The sequence below is a fragment of the Megalobrama amblycephala genome, linkage group LG2 (genome assembly GCF_018812025.1).
Source record: "Megalobrama amblycephala isolate DHTTF-2021 linkage group LG2, ASM1881202v1, whole genome shotgun sequence".
Classification (NCBI taxonomy): Eukaryota; Metazoa; Chordata; class Actinopteri; order Cypriniformes; family Xenocyprididae; genus Megalobrama; species Megalobrama amblycephala.
Genome location: NC_063045.1, coordinates 26,820,121 through 26,844,000, shown reverse-complemented (window position 1 = coordinate 26,844,000; position 23,880 = coordinate 26,820,121).

Sequence of the window (23,880 nt, the reverse complement as noted above, 5' to 3'; positions counted from 1 at the left end):
TTATCTAGTGGAAGGTATTTAAGTTATCATTTATCTTATTAAATACAATACGAGTTTAAATAAGTCAAGTCTAAACTCTTCTTTGTGTATTTGTGTAATTCGATGTTATTAAGGTGTCCCAGTATATTTATTACGCTACTGTTACTTTTCTCAGCGCTGACTGGTTGAACCAATAACAGCAGTTTGTGATTACTGAATAAGCGTTTAAATAAATAAATAAATAGAGAGAGAGACTGCTTACATTACTTGTTTTGTTTACATATCAGGTACCAGTTCGTTAATTTAGATTAAAACTATGATACGTTTTAGCACAAAAATACCTAAGACCCGTTCTGAGATTTGAATGCAACTCAATCGAGAACTTTTGAGCCACCGAATTCAAAACGCTTCGTTAAGCACTTTTCAGAGTTTTTACATATTTCTCTGTCCCTAAATTTCTGTTTTAGTTTCGTTTTGTCTTATGTGGCCTGATTTAAAAAGGCGAAATTGTTGTAGATGGCAGCACTTGAGTTTTATTTTTGTATATTTACCACCAGATGGAGCCAGAGGCATAAATATAACAACTAAGTCCTACCACGAGATGGCGCCAGACGCTATGGCGTAATTAACGCATCTGACCACAAGGTGACGATATAAACAAGAGTAAAGGACTACTTAAGAATAAATGTATTACCTCCAGAATCATCCATACATTAAACAAAAGAGACTAATACAATGTTGGATTTTTCCACATTTTTAGTTAATCAGAAATGTTCCTATTTTAAACTGTACGAAAACACACTACACATATTACAGCAATTTCCCTTCAGGACTATAGACAGAATGTATTTTCACTGTTAATGAGTCTCTAAGAGCTGAAAAACATCAATAAATTGTGTTTGCCGACCGTATGTGTCTCCTGGAGCTGTTGAAATAGAAAAAAACACACACACAGAGAAACCCTGCTGTGACCCCCTGTGAAGTGTGATCAGGGAACCCCAACAGAGATTACAGCAAGTTAATACCCTACACAGACAGAAATCTCTCCCTACAGGCGTTTTAGGATTAGCTAACATGCTAACGCACATACATAACATGCACATGCACTTACGTGCAAGAGACCACGCTGAGAAAAACAATAAACTCAACCATTTAACACACACAAAGATGTTAAATGTGAAATTGAATTAGCCAGACACATGCAGTTTGCAGTTTAAACACTAGAGGACGCTCATGTTAAGTGAAGGTCCACACCCAAATATCTCCAACTGTCTATAAATCTAAAACAAACAAACAAACAAAACAGCTGTTCATTTTGACCTTTGATTTACCACATATTTAAACTCATGTGAAACAGGAAGGTATGGCTGGACAAAGTCCTAATCCTAGTCACCCTGGTGTGTTAAAAAAATATTAATATGAGTGGGAATATACTTTAAGGAATAGTTCAACCAAAAATGAAAATTTTGTCATTATTTACCCTCAAGTTGTTCCAAACCTGTATGAATTTCTTTCTTCATTTGAAGAATATGAGTAACCAAACAGCTGATGGACCTCATTGACTTAAAAGTGAAAGTGATTTCACTTATCACTTGACTTATAGTCAAGTATGGTGTCCCATACTCGGAATTTGTGCTCTGCATTTCACCCATCCAAGTGCACACACAGCAGTGAGAAGTAAATACACACACACACACCTGGAGCAGTGGGCAGCCTTTTTTTTTTTTTTTTTTTTTTTTTTTTTTTTTTTTTTTGCCCATGGAGCAATTGGGGGTTAGGGGCCTTGCTCAAGGGCACCTCAGTTGTGGGTATCAAGAGTGGAAGAGAGCGCTGTTCATTCACAACCCCCACCTACATTTCCTGCCAGTACTGAGACTCGAACCCCCGACCTTCAGGTTACAAGTCCAACTTGAGGTTGTGTAAATGATGACAGAATTTTAATTTTTGGATGAACTACCCCTTTAAGAGATATTTTACTCATATGAATAAGAGAGTGAATGTGTCCTTTGTGTTGTATCAGTCTAAATCGGTTAATGAGTAGTTTTGTACTAGGGCATTGACTTCAGCTGGTAAATTTTGAGGGACAGTGGCAAAGGTTAAGCTAGACACAAGGTTACACATTGCAAATCATGGTAATGGTATGTTTACTTTCACTCGATATGACCAAGAGTCTTCGATTATTTGCCAATCATGTCAAATGGCTCACTTCAGGAAATTGTACTAGCGCGCAGCTTTAGCCGCTGCACAACGCCACTTAGCTAGTACAGCTAACCTCGCTAAAATATGTCTCTGAAACAGCATCCCAAGCAACAGTTTAAACCTAATCATATTTTTCACATGACAGCCCTGTTGAAAAAAACCAGCATATGCTGTTTAGGTATGTTTTGAAGCAAGGCACTCATGCACTCATGATCTTTGGGGTCTCCAGAGACCCCAAGCAACAAAATGTAATTTTGTAACAAAAAAAAAAATAATTGTTTTGTTTTTATTTAATTTTACTCTGTGTATTAATGTTTTCACTCACATTTGTGCAGGTTTCGGAGGGTTTATGATATTTTTTTAAATTTATATAAATAAATAAATAAATTTTTTTTGAATAGGTTTTTATACAAAAACAGCTTTTTATGTAAAATTCACTTTATAAAAGACCCACATTTCTAACTTTCATTCATGGGGATAACATGGATAATTTGACATAGTTTAGTGTAAGATTTTAGCCCATCTTTTGGAAAATGCAGTTTTAAACGTAAAAAATTATCACTTTACCTCCAGTAGATGGCTGCAGAGTTCCACTATTTGCTATTTGACTGAAAATACATCTTTTCACAAGTTTTTTTGCAATTGAATCCAACTGAATCCAACTTTATATAAAACTGTATATATATATATTTTTGTTTAATGAAAATAAGTTTTATTCTCATATGCATTTTGTTTGTCAAGCAATTTTTTTTTTATTCATATTTGGCCAATGCCTAGATTTTTTGTAGGTGTAGGGTGCTAAATGTGTTCATGTACTGTTCCTCCTCTCTGTTTTTCTTCATCCCATCCCCCTCTTTTATGAAAAGAAAGACACATCTGCTTTCCATCACACCTTTACAACCGTGGCTCCCTCTCTCCTTTGTTTTGTCTCATACTTCTTTCATCTCTATCCAGTTTCTTCACTCTCTATCTTTCTTACCTCTTGCTCTTTGTTCATCATATTTCCTATAATCTCTTTCTGCTTGACGTGAACCTAGTAACTTCTGTAATTACAGCTCTGGATCAGTTAACTGTGAGCTTAGTTTGTATGTAAAGTATCTCTCTCTCTCTCTCTCTCTGTGTGTGTGTGTGTGTGTGTGTGTCTTTACTTAGGACTTCTAATCACAGACCAAAGCATTGGAGATGCTGACAGAAGCAAACTACTGTTCAGCTAATCACAGTCTAGCATAGGACTTTTGTGAACACAGTTACAGTGGATTCTGTCAATATAGATATAGGAATAACCTCTCCACCAGTCTTCTGGTAGTGATATGTAATTTGGTTGGGTTGAATGTACTGTACCATCTTCCATTGTTTTGCAAAACAGGTGGATCTTCTCCAAAATCACGTTTGAATGAGCTAATGTTTAGCTTTTTCCGGCCCATTCGTGATGTCAAACAGTCTGAAATTCATTTGGTGCCGCTTGTAGCACATAAACTGAACACAAACTTTAGTTATCTGTTTTTCATAAGACATTTTTCACTGCATTTACAACCACATGCTTCTGTCCATTATTATCTGAGATACAGCTGCCTATTAGTCATGATGGAGCGAAACAAAGAAGTTCTGTTTATAGGCTGATCAATTCGACATGCAGGCGTTTTGCTCTGCCGAAACATCCAACAAGTGGCGTTCAAAATAGACTCATAAAGGACATGCATGCTCATCCATGATAAATCATTGGAAAACCATTTAATCAATAGGCTATATACACACATTTAGTATCACTATGGTAATATTATAGTTTTTATGTATTTTTTGTATGTCCAAATACACAGTATTCAAAAAACAGTAGGCGAAAAGTCCCCGGATGACCTACTACTTCTGCCGAGATTCTGAAGTGTGCATTCAATGGACACTTTAATAGCCACGGGAGTGGATTTATGAAAGGCAGTTAAGTGGTGACGCTGAAAAGTCACATGACAGTAATAACATGGTGGATGTAGTATGCCCGTAATTCAAATTCAAGTGTAGTACCTCAGTATGCGATTTCGAATGAAGTGATGGAGAATTCTAATGTTAAACTAAATCACTTCTACATTTACTAGCTTGTAATATTATGTGTTGTTTTCATGAGTAAACAATATAGTAGAAACTCGATTTTAACATATGCTAAAATGATGCTAGTTGTCGGTAGTTGTAGCTACAGCATTTAATGCATTGCTACGCAGGTTTTATGGTGTTATGGGTGGTTGCTAGGAAGTTTAGCTCATCCCCAAGTCTCTATCTCAGGCATTTAGCATGCTTTACTTCAACAAGTCTGAAGCACAAATGGTGCTGACAAGTCAACCCAAAGATTAATACCTCAGTTTAATGGTTTGTACAGATCTCTAACCCTAAGTATTAGCAACCACATACATGTTTAACTTAGCAAACACCAATTAAAAGATGTTAGCATTGCTAGTTTTTGTCAGAAACTTTCAGTCATACGAAGGGCACCAAACTGAGCTTGTTTACTTCAGTAAGCAAATGAGGGCTCTTGGCCATTGTCAGCAGTGCGGCAAACGGCAGGCTCGGGACTGTCCTGAGGGAGCTAACATTTGCAGTAGCCTTTGAAAGGTCCTGCAGAGAGAGGTTTCTTTTTAGCTAATGAAAGGGAGGATCGCTAGGGGGACACTTAGCTTTCATTACTTTCCTGAGAGAGCGTAATGCACTTCAATGTTGCATAAATGTCCTCAGGGGCGCCTTTTAGGTATAATATGTCACTTTTATCAAGAAAAGGGTTGAAAGTATTCATGCCCTTTTCTAGGTGGAGGGAAGTGCTCTGATTTTATGGCTTGCAAAAGGAAACCCCTATGTGTTTTAGTGCAGTTAGGCTGATGGCTTGATAAGACTTGTAGGTCACTATTAAAGTGCTTTGTTGTGCTAGTAAATGATTGAACTTTTGTTTGTTGGTGTGTGGAGTTAGTGGTTTTAAACATGTGAATAGCTCCAACTGTAGAGCGCATGTTAGCAATGCCAAGGTTATGGGTTTGATTCCCAGGGAAAGCATGAACTGATAAAATGTATACCTTGAATATAAGGTTTCTTTGGATAAAAACGTCTGCCAAATGCATAAATGTAAACATTAGTTCCCACACCTTTTGTATAATACATTTATAGCCCTTGAATTCACATTCCCTGATGTTTTCAAATCAAATTTTGTATTTATGTAAATATATTAAATATGGAAAAAATTGTTTCAAATATATTTTTAAAAATGTAATATTTATTGTAATATAAAACATTTTAATGTTTATATGTGTTTTATACATATAATAAAAACATTATTTCTAATTTCAAATATGAATCATTAAAATGTTTTATTTCAATAAATATTAAACAATAAAAATTCAAATAAACTCTTCTCCCCATTTTTTTTTTTTTTAGCATTTCAGTGGTTCACATTTTTCTGAAGAATAATATAACTTTCACCAACTCTGAAATTACTTTTGCAAAAAAAGTTTGAGTTCATTCCTATTTGCTCTTGCTTCATAAGGACTAGTGTTCATTTTCCATCTGAAATATGGCACATTATGGATGTTAAATGTTAATGTTGCCTTTAATGCTCTCAATGCTATATTTGTTTACACATTTGAATCAAACACTATTTCATATTGTTGACCCTATAACCCTCAAAGACATGCATACACCCACCTGCGCATGCAGACGCGCATTGGAAAACACTTCGCTCTCTTTGTTGCATTTATTTAGGTCAGAAGAATGAAGCACCCAGAGTAAAGCCTGTTACGAGTTGCTCTGAAGAACCGTGTACATGTGAAGCCCCAAAGCGTAGCTCTTCTGGGGAACTCAATGTATGTGCTTCCTGGCAGACTCGTTAATCTATAGAGCCGCTCTGTACGGCTCAGAAATAGGTCAAAGCTGAGACTAGGGTTTTATATGAGTGTGTAATATGTGTGTGTGTGAGTATGTTTCACCTAATTCTGTCTGCACTGTGGTTGTCATTACAGAAGATAAGAATCATATGGCTTCAACCGACTGTGATTTTATGGATACATAACTAACTCTTTCTGTTGGTCAAACTCCCCATTCTGTTAGCCGGGCTCTTTTAAACATTCAGACTGTGAATTATGCACGGTGTGATGGTATATAAGAGCCTGGCGTGTTTGGAACTAGCAGCAGCTAGTTAGAATTTAGCTTGCTTGAAAATTGTAGTTAGCTAGACCCAAAAAAAGGTATTTTTTTGTTAATGTGAATGATACTTGCCAGTGCAGAAGACACTGCCATGTTGCTAGGTGGTTGTTAGGGTGTTGCTAAGGTGTTCTGGGTCAAAAGAGTTCCATCTTTTAAAGATTAAGACTGGTGCAGTGCGTGATATTGTATTTAAGAGCCTGATGTGTTTGAAACTAGCAGCAGCTAGCCAGAACTTAGCTAGAAATTGTAGCTATCTAGATCGAAAAATGTATTTTTTTTTTTTTTTTTTGTGAATCTAAATGAAACTTGCCTGTTGCTAGGGTGTTGCTAAGGTGTTCTGGATCAAAAGAGTTTGCTCTATTAAAGATTCAGACTGTGACTTTTGCGGGGTGTGATATTGTAATTAAGAGCCTGACATGTTTGGAGCTAGCAACAGCTAGCTAGAAACTGTAGGCCCAAAAAATTGAACTTGCCTGTGCAAAAGTCACAATCATGTTTCTAGGTGGTTGCTAGGATTTTTCTGTGTCAAAAGTGTCTCTATGACAATCCGGTCTTGAGATATGGCTCAGATTCTTCCTTAAGTTTATTGTATTTTTTCCTGCATTATCACACCGAATGAAAATTGTAGTTTATATAACAAACTAATAACATACCTTTCCTCAAAAAGAGACATGATTTAATGTCTCATTAATGTCTGTACCATAGGCCATGCATAGGGCAAACTACGCACCAAAGTTTAAAACGTAAGGTTAGGAGTTTCTTCAAATCACGAGCTCTAAGTAATAAGAGCAATAAGAGAGAGAGAAAAGTGGATATGATACAGAGTGCACGAAGGAGCACCTTTGATCAGCAGGAAGTCATTTTATAATTGAGATCGTAAGCCTGGAAAATATAGCGGCTGTCTTCTGCAGCGTATGTGTGGTTTAAGTACGCCTGAGAGGCCAGACTGCTGTTGACGCGACAGTGTTTTAAAGATCAAACGCTATAAGCAAACACAGAGCTCGATAGTCCACGATCAAAGCATGGCGCACCCCAGTCGACATCGTAAACACACACATGCTTGCGCTCACACTCTTATATTCATACTGAGATGCTGTGGATCTTGTGGTTGTGATAAAACACTTCACTGATAAAATATTTGCAAGCGCTTTGATGCATAATTCTATTGTTCAGTCTCTTTTTTAAATTTTACAGGCTCTTCCAGAATTCGGAGTAATTCTGAAGGAATGTTCTGCATTCAATAGAAGTTTTTTTTTTTTTATATATATATCATTTGCGGTATGCACTTGATTTCGCTAAATAATAATTGTCTTGTCTGTCAGTTTGTAAAATATGGCAAAATGTGTGCCTGCATTTACAATGAAAGTCTATGAGGCACTGCATTCTAGAGAAAGAAAGCAAATTAAAAGTAAATACATACATATTTATTTTCTATGCTAATCGACAGAATGTCAAAGATGCTGTCAGTAGAACTTAAAACTTGAACGTGAAGCATTCCTTTAATGTAACAGCTCATTTTCGGAAATCAGTGTTGCATGCTTTTTGTTTTCTGTACGGACCTGAATGGGAACAGTTCATGGTGACTCTTTGAGACTTTAAAAGACAAATGGTACAACTTGTTTTGTAGTCATGAATCACCTGATCGACTCTCGCTTTTAAAGGCAAGTTCCCGTAAAAGGGGTCTCAGTTAACCTCAAGGTTAAGACCCACTCTTGTTAAACATTTGATCCAGGATTAAATGATATTGCTCCATTTGGAGTTTGCATACAAGGACAAACAATATTGTCCAATACATCCATGAATTATGATAAAACGAAAACTATTATTATTTGAAGATGTTGTTTTGAAAGCATTCTAACAAGGCGGTGATGGCAAAATAAGAAAAATGTTTTGGTAAGGTTATGGAATGTGTCAAAATCAGCAAACGCACATGAACCTTGAGTCCATAATCTGTTGGTCTCCGCCAAGACGTCTGGCATCAGAAACGCGGATTATACTGACTAGCTAATCTACTCAAATAAACGAGGTCACTAAATCAACTTTGTCTCAGTCTTGGGAGCAGAACTTAAAAGTTCCAGACAGTGCTGTAAATATTTAACAAATGTTAACCTATTGACCTTGAGTGTAACTTAACTTAAAGCAAACAAAACTTAGTTTATCCTTCTTTTATGCAAAGTTATTTACAAAAATTATCTTTGTTTAATGTAGTGCGAAAATTTTAATAGCTTTTTTTTTTTTTTTTGCAGAAGTTAGCTTGTCAGCCAGAAGTAAGCAAACAAAAACATGTTATTTGTAATACAAAATGTAATACATTCTGGGAATGTTTTACTAACATTCCAATTAATTTAAAAAACATTATTCCTCAATGTTCTCTGAGGGTGTTTATACGACACCGTTTTCAACTGTAACAAATTAGCTCAAAAGGGAAATATGAATAATTAATCATAACTCGTTAACCCTTAAATGCATACCTCGGGTCTTTAGTGACCCGGGACATCATTCACTACCCTCCTCCTCATTCATTTTTTAAAGTTAGACATCAACCTTCTTGGTATTCCTCAATCAATTCATTATAAAGAATATAACAAGAAAAAAAATCATAAAATTATAAAAGAATGCATTTTTTTTTTTATTCATTTTTTGTAAAAATTATATAGGGTCACTAACGACCCGAGGTGTGTATGACTGTCCGTATATTTTTTCTGCACAACAATAATTGAATCTTAGATGATGGAATAAGTGCAGTTCACCTTTATTCCACAAGGTGGCAATGTCTGATACACAATGTTGAAGTGACGACTCATTCAGACAGAAAACGAAATAATAAGAAAAACATGAAATGGCTCAGCGATTTACTGCAGAGCAAGCACTGAACGCAATCAAATATGACTGTAACTGTTACTGGATGGATCTGGTGAAGCTGTTAGCGATCGGAATATTGATTTTGAATATGTTGAAAATTATATAGTTTTGAGAATACGTTTGAGATCACGAATGGGCTCATATTTGTGACCTCAAACATAAAACTAGCCTATTATTTGCTGAATTTACTGGGAAATGAGCTCTGACGAGAACAGTGGTGATGGCAATAAACATCTGCTCAAACTGAGCCTTTTCAAGCTCCAAAAGGTAAAAAAATATATGATTTATTTTATTCTTCTGTAATTGTTACTCTAATATCAGAGGAGTTTTATATTATCGCGACAGGTAGAGATCCTTCCGTGTTAGATATAGATCCGGGTCGATAAAGACCCGAATATGTAAGAATGATTGGCGAAACAGTCATGCATTTAAGGGTTAAGCATGTAGTGCTTCTTTACAAAGTGACATCGCCAACTACTGGCCTGGCAGCATAATACAGCATTTTATGCATTTGTATAATACAGTGTTGTCATCTGTACATAGAAAACACAAAGGAAAAACTTTTTTTAGTAAATCGTTGTAGCATAAATGTACCTGAATGTTTTTGTTTTTTGTTTGTTTGTTTTTTTTTTTTACATTTTTTCTTGGTTATGCATTTAAAAAAAAAAAAAAACTATGCCATAACATTTCATTTTAGCTGGGTACTTTAATAAAAAAAGTTAGCTGTTAGCTTATGGTATGATTTTTATTCGGTATATTGTCTGTAGAAGTTATCCTGTTTCTATGCAAAACTTAAGTTACAATACATTTTATTAGGTTTTTTTGCAGCTGTTAGCTTGTGGTGCGATTGATGTATGAGAAGCCCTTATTGGCATGTGATGAATTTGTTTGACCTCATCAAACCCTAGAGATCAGTGTATAATCCATCCAATATGGACACAACTGTCTTTGCCTTACAAGATGTTTGCGTGTACCTCCACCCACTGATGTAACGGTTTGATCCACAGCTCCAGGTGTTCCTGGTGTTTGCAAAATCAAGGAGGGTGAGCCCTTTGTGGTGAGGGGTGAACACTGAGGTCATCTGCTGAACATTCACAGTCCAGATGTAGTTTATAGCGATATGGAGGTTTTATCACCAAGGTATTTAAATGAAGTCCAGTCACAGTTGAAAAACGTCCACATGGAGCCGTTTTCTAGATTCAGCTGTTGCATGTTTCAACCAACAATGTTCTTATCCTAGCAAAAGTTGATAAGACCTGTGTGCTTCCTTAGCATATAGTGCAATTAATATTTAATATTATTAACGCCATAGTTAACTCTTTCCCCTCCATTGACAGAAATTTACATCATTTGTGAGAAAGCGTTGCCTGCCATTGACAGAAATTTTCCAGCTTTCTGTGTTTTCACTGTTATAGGGGGAGCTATGACACATCTTCTGAAAGAGTACTGCATGTCCTGATCAAAACATAAATGCGAAGAAGATGCAGAAACAAACAATATCATATATAATCATATGCATATGTAAAATAATGAGATCACCAACATTAAACAGTATATAAATCAAAACTGCCTAATGTTACTGAATGAAATGTAGACCCAGGATGAGCTACAGGACTGTGCAAGCATCAGTGGTGTTGATGGACTCGATCTACTCCATCTATGATCATTGTTCTGAATCTGATGTAGTCTTTGACAAATCTTGCCTGTTTTTATGAAACTTACCCATATTCAAGTGTTGATAAAAAATGCATGAAGCTAGAATAAAACAATTTTTTTTAAAGCAGAGGGTCTGTTCTTTCTTTTGATATAATGCATGTTCAGATATTCATACAAGATATTTTGGGGGCCATGAAATTTCAAAACAATATTCAAAACAAAGGCGTAGCTTGATGATACCTTGATTTTGTGGAATCATGGGATGTGTTGTTCTCACAGCCGGTGGAAAAGAATCGGGATGGGACTCGGGCAGAAATCATGTTCATGGATGAGGTTATTAATGTTACTGTATTATGAAGCAGAGCAGGACCGAGTGACGTTTGAGCTGAGCGAGGCCGCTGGAGCGATTGCTAATGAGAGACAAGCGCGACACGTGTCTCGAGAGCAGCGGAACTCAGCGCAGTCGCTGCTTCCGCTTCTTCCTGTCAAGCGTATGTGGGGTAACATAGCGCTGTTTTATCATATTAGTTACATTTGTGTATTGAAAGTTGTTATAGTGCTACTCTGCGTTCACTCGGCAGCTCCTATGAGATACTTGTTGCACACTGCATTAAAGGTGCTAAAGAGGATGTTTTGTTTTATACATTTTTGCAATATTACTTGAAACTGTCTTTACTAACTGATAAAAGACTATTTATTAGGTGCACTGAAAGGAATAATATTAATATACATCATCTGTGTACGAGGTAGGGCCTTAAAAACATCAGCCAATCGTTTACGCGATCATCGCGTAAACGATTGGCCCTCTGGCTTGTCAATCACTGCCGTGACGTTCCTTGTGAGAGACGTGCACGGCTGCGCGCTCCAGTAACTTTCCACACTCCACAGGCGCCGCATGCAATGTTTTTGAGTTACCTGTGGTGAGTCCGACATAATGAATCCACTAACACGACACAGCGGTGGTAAACACTCGTGTTCCAATACTCGTGCACGAGTTTTGGGAGGCGTTCCCTCGAAATGAGCTGTGAAGGAGGGGGGTTGTTCTTACGCATGCGCTCATTTCAAAAACTCAGTCTTTGGTTTCTCAGTCGACGAAAAGATCCTCTTTAGCACTTTTAAGCTAGAGATCAATATTAGGCTTGGCTTACTGTGACATACTGTGTTGAGCTATATAACATATTTGTTTTCTGTCGCTTAATGTATCCATCCAAACAGTTGCTCACCTGTCTAATAAAACACATAATATACTAAAGCGTCTTTGGTGTTTCCATGGTTTCTACAAAATACAACCGGAAACTAAGGGTAACGCGGGTATGATGTCATTGATAGGCGACGCACGGACATTAAAATTGTTTATTTCTCTGGATTTAAACATTCTTGGAAACAGTTGGGATAATGTAAGTACACAAGTCAACAAAATATATAACATTGTTCTAGTGGTTTTAGAAACTTTAGAAATCTTTTCAAATCCTTGACTCATAGTATATTGAATTAATGTCAATTCATAGGTTGGTTGTATTTTATTTACGATTTCAATTCTGACCAGTTTACAAAAGATTTGTAAGGATTTGTATGTATCTAAAGTTGTACATAGTTTATTAGATGCTAGCAAAACATATTGTTCATTTAAGTCTATCCAAATGTTAAAACATTAACATGAACACTGAACATGTACAGCACATACAAATAACTTAATATGAATTAAATCACACAGGTTCTAACAACAAATTGGTGCCTGTGCATTTCTCTTATCTTAACCTTAATTTGGTTGATTAAAACAAACATTCACCCTATTAGGCAAATTATTTTTTGGGTCGTAGTGTTTCAGCTGTATGTATCGTATTAGGCTGTATATAGTTAAATCTGTTATGTGTGAACTGGTTTTGCTCTGAAAATGCCAACAGAAAAATCTACTAAACAACTTTGTGCAGACATTTCCATAAGGAATAAGTGTATCTAAAATTGTCGGAATCCATATCTAAAACAGCTAAAAGTTAAATGTTGTCTTAATGAAGTAGGTTTTTAAAGAAAAACAGGTATAGGAGGTTGAATAGCTTTGAATTGGAGTAGTAATGTGTACTAATTTTAAACAGAGCTATATTGTGTGAACATGATGTGTTTGTTTTCAATTGGTTGGTTTCAATTAGCAGTTTGTCAATGGTGGAATGATCAGGCGACAGTTACTGAACACATTAGTGTGCCAGAGAAGAGAAACTCAGAGTGCTGAAGCATGAAAAATGTCCTCTTTCAGCCTAAGGCTGTGACACTTGCCAATATTCAGACCTTTAATGTGTATGTGTTGTTTTGGTGGTTCCTCTGCAATGCATTTAAAACCAGCTAAAGACGTACATGGGACAGTCCTGCTGACGATTTTATAATTCAGCATCTAGCTATGCTCACAGACTTACAGGAATTCGCACACATACAAGCTCATAGCAGAATTGGGAGTTCTTGGCACTGGTGGCTGGCTGAACTCAGTTGCCTAGCAACCAGGTGGCTCATTGAATGAGGGATGTCAGGATTGTGCTCTGTGTGTGTGTCTGCAGAAGTGTGTACACAGCTCGCACTATATTCCCCAAGCCTGCTTCACAATCAACATCTTTCCGACCAATTGTAACGGAGGAAAGCTAGTGTGAGCTGTGCGAGTAAACCTCACTCCCATCCGGGTCACGGCAACAAATGTAACCGATCCTACTCTAACCTCTTCCAGCGGGATTCGAACCGCCGTCTCTGGCATGGGAGGCGGATGCGCTAACAAGGATGCTAAAAACTAGCATTCTTCTTTTCTTTGTCTTTCACTGTTTAATTCTCTCAGCTTCAGCAGAGAAAAGCCCTCCTCATTTCACGCCCAGTCTCTCAATCGTCTGCTCTCCTCACCCAGGAGGGAAAAGATCTGAGTCCCAACTTCACTCTGGTGGGACTTCACATCAGGAAACTCTTGCGGCTCCCGCCTCCTCAAGCAGCCAAATGATATGCTTGGCTTTTACAACTGCATCAACAGCCTGTCCTGATGTCTGTCATTAAGCGCAATAAATTCTTCACAAACAACAAGAGCAGGGCAGTACATGTTTGCTGTAGATGTTTCAACTCTGCCTCTAACAGAATATTTGAGCCTGCAGAATTTTTGTTGTTGTTGTTTTACGTATGCAACTCAATTATTTTTTCAAACTTTAGGAGATGCCTATGCATGTTCATGTACTTGGCAGCATTGACATGTTTAGCAGCATTAGCATTGCCTGTGATTTAGTCACAGTCAGCATTCACTAAACCAAGGGCGTGTTGTGTGTCTTTCTGGGAAAATAACAAGCTATGTTCCCCTTTAATCTAGTCATTGCCACCTGAAAAAGACTCTGCTAATCAGGATATGGCCCATCTTTTTTGAAGACATCAGATGGGATATATGAAGAAGCTACCATTTTAGAGTACATAAGAGTGGGTGAGGATGTCTGTTTTTGTTCAATAATAGTTGAATTATTTGTTGCATTCTCAGTGTTGCCACAAGTGGCACAGTAGTAAGCATTAATGCAAATTGTCTTCTCTTTCAGGTGAACTATAGTCGTGGCATAGCAACAATTTGAAGAGAATCTTACGGCCCCCTCTGTAGTGATCGTGATTTGTTCAAATTTGTTCCTTCGTTTTAATTAAAGTTAAATCATGCATGCTGTACTAATACATTCCTTCATTTTAATTAAGTTAAATCATGTCCATGTTGTAGTATTTAATTCCCTTGTTTTACTTAACTTAATTTGTGGCCATGTTGTACTAATTGTTCCCTCATTCTAGTTAAATCGTGGCCACATTGTACTAATTGTTTCCCCTTTTTTATTTTAGGGTACGTTTACACGACACCGAAATGCTTAAAAACTGAGGAGTTTTTCCTTTGAGTTTTCTGCGTACAGACGACACCATTGTCAAAACGATCCCCATTCACACGGATCCGCGAAAACAACTAAAACGCTGTATTCTGCTGGCAGGCCATTAGATGGCGATGAAACACTATAGACTGAACATCGTTTCCACAGATTCACGTTTTTGTTGTTTACACTGAGACCATTTTTAAAAACTTGCACTTTAAAACCCGTTCTCAAAAGCTTGCATTTTCAGGCACCCAAAACACCTTTGTCATGTAAACGAACAGCCAAAACACATTATAAGTTTTACGTTTTTAGCTGAAAACAGTGTCGTGTAAACAGCTCCTTAGTTGAATTGTGGCCACAATTAAGTTGTGGGAACAAATTCTTAATTATTTTGGTAATTATTTTGTTCATTTAGCCTATACAGCTAATAAAAATACCAGATTTATGGCACAAATATTTGAAGGAAATTCTATCGCTTGAGTACTGACACAGTGTAAAGCTACGGCACATTTTTAAGTACTCAGGACAAAGATACACTCTTCGATTGCAACATGCCAATATGCTAAACCACCATGTAGCTCAAAAGATGTAATGGATGGAGTAGATTAAGCTCTGAGCGTGGGAAAAAGATAGCGCTTTGCCAGCAGTTATCTGGCAGGATTGAGATTAAAATAATTTCATGGGTGAAAATGAAGACACACTCACACACGATCTTATGGCGCAGTAATGCTGTAGCGCTATACTTTTGCTGTTCTGTTTTCTAGTCTCTAGCATTATTGTACTGCAGGCAACACATTCCACACGACAGTGTGTCTGGGCACATACATTACGTGCAGACGGATGAATTACTCCTTTATTCTCTCGCTAGCACTCTAACCTGAGGGCTTCATTAGGGAGAAATACTAGTGTACTCTGATTAGCACGCTAGTTTTGGTGCAGCTACCTGTAATTCAGTTCACCTCACACAAGTCAGAACATGACAACCATGAATGCACTTGCTCTTTTTAATGATCTTTAAGTTACTGCCTTTTCTCTGGAAATTAATTAGAATTCATGTAAATCTTTCTGTGGAAACACACACAGAGGCTATATTTGGAATACTAGCATGATGCTTATTGCACACTGTATACTGCCTACTATTTAAAATACAGCATGTGAAACAGTGCAATGATAAACATGCAAATTAATGAGGTCACATGACAATGTGTTAGTGAAGTTTAATTCAGTGTCTAGTTTGAAAATAAATACTACTATTTTGCATTGTTTTGTTAAATTTTGTGTAAAAAAAATCAAGAAAAAAAATGTCAAAAGGGTAAAGAAAAGTACACTGTGTACTATATTAGTTCCAGATTACTCATTAAAAGGAAATAGAAGGTTAAGTGAAGGTTAAGTGCATTGTGGGATACAATATTTTGCACAATTACATCTTTTTTTACTTGTTTTCTGGTACAAATATCAAACTATTTGAGCATCCAAATGTTCACTTGTTTCAACTGTATAATTAAATGTAAAAAGTACAAAATACACTTGAATTAAAGCAGTGTTGCTTTTCAAGTGAATTTATCCTGTTTCAAAGACTTTAGATTTTGTAACTGAAAAAAAAAAAAAAGACAAAAATACTTATGAATATGATTTCTTGAAATGTGCTCATGCACCCAAAGGGCACATAATCGTAATTTTGTAACGTCAGTGTGATGTGTCATGTTTCCTGAATGACGCAGATCACCTACTGTTGTGACCCCAGGCCACTTTCCAAAAGCCAAATTGAAGCTGGGAACAGAACCTGTGTCAACTTAATCACAGTCAGAAACCGAGGTTGAAATAGAGGCTTGACTCAGCATTGGCATCGGAGATATGACTTTTAAGAAGTAGAAGATTGCCTAGGGTTCTTTACGAAAACATTATTTTAAATTGGGTACTTAACATGAAAGAATATTTCCTGCTGATAAATAGCCACCCTGGATTAGTGTCTTCACAAAAAGCAAAACTTAGTTTCTTCAAGTGACCATTTTATCCTTCGTTTAGAGTCTTGTGGATGGAACCTTCATGAAGGAATTCAGTTGCTCACTTTTGTTAGGAACAATCCTTCAAATATTGTGCTGTATTTGCTTAAGCTATCTAGCTAATGAGATGTAGCCTTGGATTCCATAAATGCTTCAGAACATTTAAACAACTTTAATACTTGATATGGAAGGTTCTAGAACTATAGTAATGTGTTTGAGTATTTCTAATGTGTATGTCATGAAGGTTTATCATAATTATGAGTTTTTCCCATAAAAATTGTCTGTCAATGTTGAACAAATAATTACAAGTTGAAAATTATTTCTCTCTCTCTCTCTCTCTCTCTCTCTCTCTCTCTCTCTCTCTTTGAATGTTATGTACAAGCAACCAAAACTTGCATTCTTTTTATATGACATTTTATTATAGCAAGTGTTGTAGGTTTCTTGAACACAGCCCCAGTCTGCCATAAGATCGCTCTGCCCTAAATTCACACAATTGGTTGAGTCTGTTGCTTCCGAGCTTGTCGGGAAGCTCAAATTGATTGGTTTTTTTGTTTTTGTTTTTTTGCTTTGTTTTACTGTTAAAATTCTTAAGATCAATTTACCTTGCATATTCAAAACAAGGGCATTTTGTCTTACTGCACTGGCAGATTTTTCTCTTATTTTAAGGATAAACAAGTGCAAAGTAAGATCATTTATGTGTACATTTATATTCCAAATACAATCTATGAAAACAAGTCTTAATATCTTATACAGTGTTGCTTCTTAAATAAAGTTATCTTGTGAAAGAATAAGGTTTTAGAGATGTGTTTACAATTGTTAACTTGATGGCCAACTTTAGCTCATGGATAACATTTAAAGTTATTCCTTATTGGCAATAAACAAGTTGTTTCTTATAATTACAGTAATTCTGACATGAATGCAGCATTAGCACATTTGGGATCAAAGTCAAACGCTAAATCAAAATTCCATTGAATTATTTCAAATTTCATTACAAGAAAATTTGGCCCAAAAAAAAAAAACCCACTGAGATGAAGGCAACTTGCGATTTCTTGCCTGAACTAATCCACTTTGAAGAAATTAGACCATCTGTCGAATTAAATCCAGAGATGAAGTCTCGGGCCAACGAAGGCTCTGGACTCTAACTGGTCCTGCTGAGCATCAAAGGGAACTTCAGTCAAGTCCCATAACCCCGTCTCCTCTGATTAGCTAATTGGTGGTCAGAACTGTGTCTGGTTGACTGGACTGCATGGATTGGCAACATGTAATCTCACTGCCAAGTATCGTCTTAATAACTGGTCAGTTAGCTTGTGGAGATATATATGCTTTGATGCTAACAGGTACAGCTCTCGTGACTGGCTAAGTCTGACTCTATCACAATTTTATGTTATTTTGGTGATATTTTGTAGAGCACCAAGTGAAAATGGTAATGTTTTTCAGAGTGAAATGACGCTCAAAGTGCCTGTTGTGCGATCTTGTCAGAGAAACTTAAATTCTTGCAGAGTTCAATTCGGTTAAAGCTTTTATTTTTGTACATTTCCTGTCATCTCAAAGTAGAGATCACTTCTTCAGAGCACCACTGAATTCTGTCGGCATCAGCATGCCAAATCTCTTCTCCTTCCTTTCATTGGCCTCTTTCCCGGGTCTCATATCAGAAATAATTGACAGGGATGGAGAGACAGAGATAGTAAGAAAAACAGAGAGATAAACAAGGGGAAAACAGGGTTCCGTGGTAATTGACATATCTAAGCTTTGCGATCTGCTGGATGTTTCTGTTCGGTGTGATTTGTCATGGTGGGAGATATGGTGGCATCTGTGAATGTGCGAAAAGGAAGGAATAGATGCCAGGAGCAATAGCTTTTTAGCTGTTCTAGGCCTTTTTTTTTTTTTTTTTTTTGGCCAAAGAACAGAGGGGAAGCTTGACGAGCCATATTTAATCTTGTACCTACAGACCAGTTATAAAGCACTGAACTTCCTCAGGGAATCTATAATCACTGTTTACTCACTGCGATAGATCTAATGTTTAGTTGGGGTAATGGGTAATATAACATTAGAAAAGTTGCATTATGTTACTTTTCTGAAGCAACAAAATGATGTTACCATTGATACCATAATGCCTGAAGTAATAATTTTCTGTAATATCTTTACAAACATTGATGCTTTCCCTATAACTGCAAGTGAACACCCGAAATGCAACAGAACAAAATTACATTGTTTTGGAAGTGAAAAAGCCTAATTATGATAAGAAAAAAAAATGCTTAACAAGCTACAGTGTAATTTACTTTTTCAGATTTACCCGAGTTAATGTAATTCCATCATACAATAGGACTTATTCATGAAACGCAAGTGGTATTAATGTGTACATTTTGTCAAACCATTCTTACATAAATTGGCACACAAATGAGAATTGCTTACGTAATTATGTAAATAATTTTGTTGTATAATGGGCAATATTAATGAAACAAGAAAGAATTTGTTTAAAAATGATTGCATTCCATGGGAAAATTTACTTATTTATGGTTTTACTTATTGCTACTTCTGCACAGCAAAAAATCTTATTGTTAGGGTACGTTTACCACAGTTCCATTTTATGTATTAAATAATTTGTTTGATGGATTTTGATACTTGACTTTTATCTCCATTTTTTTTTCACCTTTTCTATTTTAACTTCTGATTTACTGTAAAGCACTTTGGATCAACTATAGTTGTGTTAAATTTGTGCTATATAAATAAAATTTGACTTGACTTGACTTGACAACAGAAAAGTATTTTCTTTGCATTTTTCAAAAGTTTTGAGTACAGGTGGCAACATTGTCAAAACAATCCCTGTTCACACGGTCCATAAAAATGACTAAAAACGCTGTATTATTCATGCCAGGCCAGTAGTTGGCGATGCCACTTTGTAAAGAAACACTACACACCTATAGAGTGAACATGTAATACGCATGCACATGACGTCACCAGTTTCACAAATTTGTGTTTTTGTACTTTACAGAGACTGTAATGTTATTATTTTCAAAAACTTCCACTTTGAAACCCATTTTTTTAAGTTTGCATTTTCATTTTGTGGTTGTTCGAACACATTTGTTTTAAAATGTTTTTTTAACTACCTCTGGAAGTTGTCAAAAGTGGACAAGCTCAAAACGTTTTAGACAAAGTTTACACCTGTATTTAGCATCATCAGCTCAGGGTTCATGCAGGTTTCAGTAAGTCAAATTTAAGACCTTTTTAAGACATTTTAAGACCATAAAGATTGAAATTTAAGACCTACACGACGCATTACCAAAAAATATTCAAATCAAAGAAATTCTGAGAATGAATTTCAAAAAGCATTCATTTAATTTACAGATAAAGCAATCACATTATTAACCTTTCACATCCAACAACGTGCCAAATGCCCAAAACCTTAGGCCCAAAATGAAAATAGGCTAAAACAAACTTGCCGACAAATAGAATAGATTTCATCCCATATTTATTTACATTAAAAAACAGCATGTTAATAGCCTAATGGAGATTGAACAGGCTACTCCTACCCATGTAACAACCAATGTAGCACACACACACACACACACACACACACACACACACACACACACACACACTCACTCACTCACACACATCAGATAATCCATGTTAGATAGTTAGATACTTACCTCGGGATAATTAGAGTATCTTTCTATCTAACATGGATTATCTGATGTGTGTGTGTGTGTGTGTGTGTGTGTGTGGGGTCCAGCACTGTCCCATGTCCCATTAACTGTGAGTCCAGGTACCTCGACTTAACAATTCCATTGTTCCAGAAACGAACGTGGATGTCAAGCTGCTTGGTTTTGGTGGTCTGACGCATTCGCATGCATTTGAGTGGAAGTCAATGGAACGAAAAGTGCAGTGTGACCGCCCCTTTAGGCTTTCGTCGAACATTACAACATACGGCCCGGTAAGACTACGAATCAATTCCCTCTTTATAGACTCCCCCAACCCAAATCTCGCCTCATAAGCGATCTTATTGGGCCCACAGGAGAACGTCTTCACGATTACTGAATCAGGGAACATCACTTGGAAGAGATCGCTAATCTCACTGTTGCTATTAAATGAGTGGTGTTTAGTCACCCTGTGTAGTATCCAAAGCACTTCACTTTCGATGTGTCAGTCGATCCAAAAGTACCCCGAAGGTTGTTCGACGGAGCTGCAATGATATTGCGCTGGAGACTGTAGGGACCAGGCATTGAGAAGGACGATGGCAGTAGTGAGGCTAATTGGCCGAGTCCGCTGAAGGCATTTTGCGGCTAGCTTGTGTTTCTCCGCTCTGGGTACCGCTTGTAACCAACAGCAGAAATTGCTGTGATCTAGCCATGTCTTGTTGAAAGTACACTTTCCCGCTTTCCACACGTAGCCGAACTTTAACAAACTCTGAGGAGACGCAGATGTATTTCGCGGGCAGGTATTGCATTTATCACGGGATTTGTAGTTTTATCACCACGTACGTACCCAATATCCCCCAGAAAGAACTACGACTTGCTACTTTTTTGCTACTTTGTAATAACTTTCAGCAGGTAGCATTTTTTGGAAATGGGTAAAAACTTTTTTAGACCTGACTAAATGAAATTTAAGACCTCAGATAAAAAATATGGCCGTTTTTAAGACATTTTAAGGCCTTAAATTTAAAGTTCAGAATTTTAGACTTTTTAAGACTTTTTAAGACCCCGCAGGAAACCTGTCAGCTTGTGATTGGATCGACAAAAACACATCTTAATACCAGGTGTGAACAGGGCCTAACAGGTTTGACTTATATCACAACAAGTGAAACATTAAAGGTCCCGTTCTTCGTGATCCCATGTTTCAAACTTTAGTTAGTGTGTAATGTTGTTGTTAGAGTATAAATAAAATCTGTAAAATTTTAAAGCTCAAAGTTCAATGCCAAGCGAGATATTTAATTTAACAGAAGTCGCCTACATCGAACGGCCAGTTTGGACTACATCCCTCTACTTCCTTCTTTAATGACGTCACTAAAACAGTTTTTTGACTAACCTCCGCCCACAGGAATACACAAGAGTTGCGTTTGTAGAGTGTGTTTGTCGCCATGTCGTCGAATTATTTTCATCCCGCAGTCCAATCACCGGGTCTGATTCCGGCTCAAATTGATAGGGTAAAATTAAAGACATGTTTATAATAACACTGAGCGCGTGCATCTCCACGTTATGGTAAGAGGCGTGACCTTTCCGGGCACAGTGCGCTCAGAGCTGTCGAATCACAACACAGGAACCGCTGGCACAATCAGAACTCGTTACGTATTTCTGAAGGAGGGACTTCATAGAACAAGGAAGTCATCAGCCCTTTTGTTATGACAGTGGAAACAGCGGTATACAGATAAGTAAATTATGTGAAAAATACTGTGTTTTTTACACGCGAAACATGAACACATGTTATATTGCACACTATAAACACAATCAAAGCTTCAAAAAAACACGAAAAACGGGACCTTTAATGCTACTTGCATAAAAGTTACTTTCTTTGAGAGATTACTTGATATCTCTTGTTCACTAAGACCATCCTGCCCCTCTACATTCCAGAAAGTGATACACTACAGTCTCTTCTGACCTCACCTGGGATAGTCTATGTACCATTGACACACACATACACACACACACACACACACACACACACATGCACACACACACATTCCAAACAGATGATCGACTGTTCCGTCATTTTCTGGCCAGTGAAAGACATATTGTCTCGTTTTATCAGCTCAAATCCTTGTAAATGTGTGATCCACCTGGTGCTGTCCGTACCTCATGAGATGGTACATTGAAACAGACTGACAGTTAATATATGGACATCTGAAGTTTAAAGAGCTACTTTAGATCTTTTCTTAGACACCACAGATTCACATAAGTGTCCTTCCTTTGGATCTGTGGTCTGTTGGTCTTGCTATGATCAAATGGAATGCTTCTTTTCAGGCTAAGTCAACATATTTCCCTATCACTGATGCCATAAATTCCTGTATTTAGCGCTGCTCCCTTTCATAAAAGTAAGCAGTTTAAGTTGAATTCTTCATTCTACCAGTCAAAAGTTGTCATCCTTCATTCTATGATCCGAGAACACTGATTTGAGGGGTGAGGAAAGGGAGAGTAATGTTTGCAAGCCTTGATGATTCAACCTTAGGACCTTTACCTTAATGTACACCCTTATGCATACTGCACACAAAAAAGGCTGAGAACATTCTCGAAAGGTAAGCTCTCATTTGATTGGCTAGCTATAATCAATTTCTGGTAGCCAAGTAGTGGGTTTTCCTCATTTCATTAGGACATAAAGTAATAGAAGTTCTCAGGCAAGCACAAAGATCTAGTTGACTGATTTTACAAAGTTTGCAAGGTATTTTTGCATCAATTTTGTTTGAGATTCTCTGTGTACTTTCACAATGATAGCGATTCCCAGTGATTTTTTTTACAAGATGTGGCGACAACCAACAGGAATGCACTTTGATACTGCAGTCAAGTAGGAATGCCTACTAGAAACCAACAGCAAGGTTGAATCGCTCTCAGTCTAAACGCACCTTCCGGTGATTTTCACACATTGTTCAGTCACTTGGTCTGAATCGAAGATCGATTACACACCTCTCCACTTCTACAAGTTAGTCCTGATAACTTTCACACCAGTTGTAAACAATACTGCAGTCCACATGAACTTCCAGATCTTTCAACTCGACTCATATGGTATATAAAACTGCTGGGATCTACACCAAAACTTATAGAGTGAAAGTCACCTTAGTAGCAAGTAGGATCAACCCGCTCAGAGTAGGATTCGAACTGGTGTCTCCAGCATGGGAGGCAGGCATGCTAAATGTAAAGAAAGTGAAACTGACATGATGTGTAGCCAAGTATGGTGTCCCATACTTGGAATTTGTGCTCTGCATTCCACCCATCCAAGCGCACACAATCGCACATACACAGCAGTGAATATTAAACACACACACACCATGAACACACACCCGCAGCAGTGGCTATTTTGTTGCGCCGCCCGGGGAGCGATTGGGGGTTAGGTGCCTTGCTCAAGGGCACTGCAGTTGTGGGTAATGAGAGTGGAAGAGAGCGCTGTCCATTCACTATGACCTTCGGGTTACAAGTCTGACTTTCTAACCATTAGGCCACAAC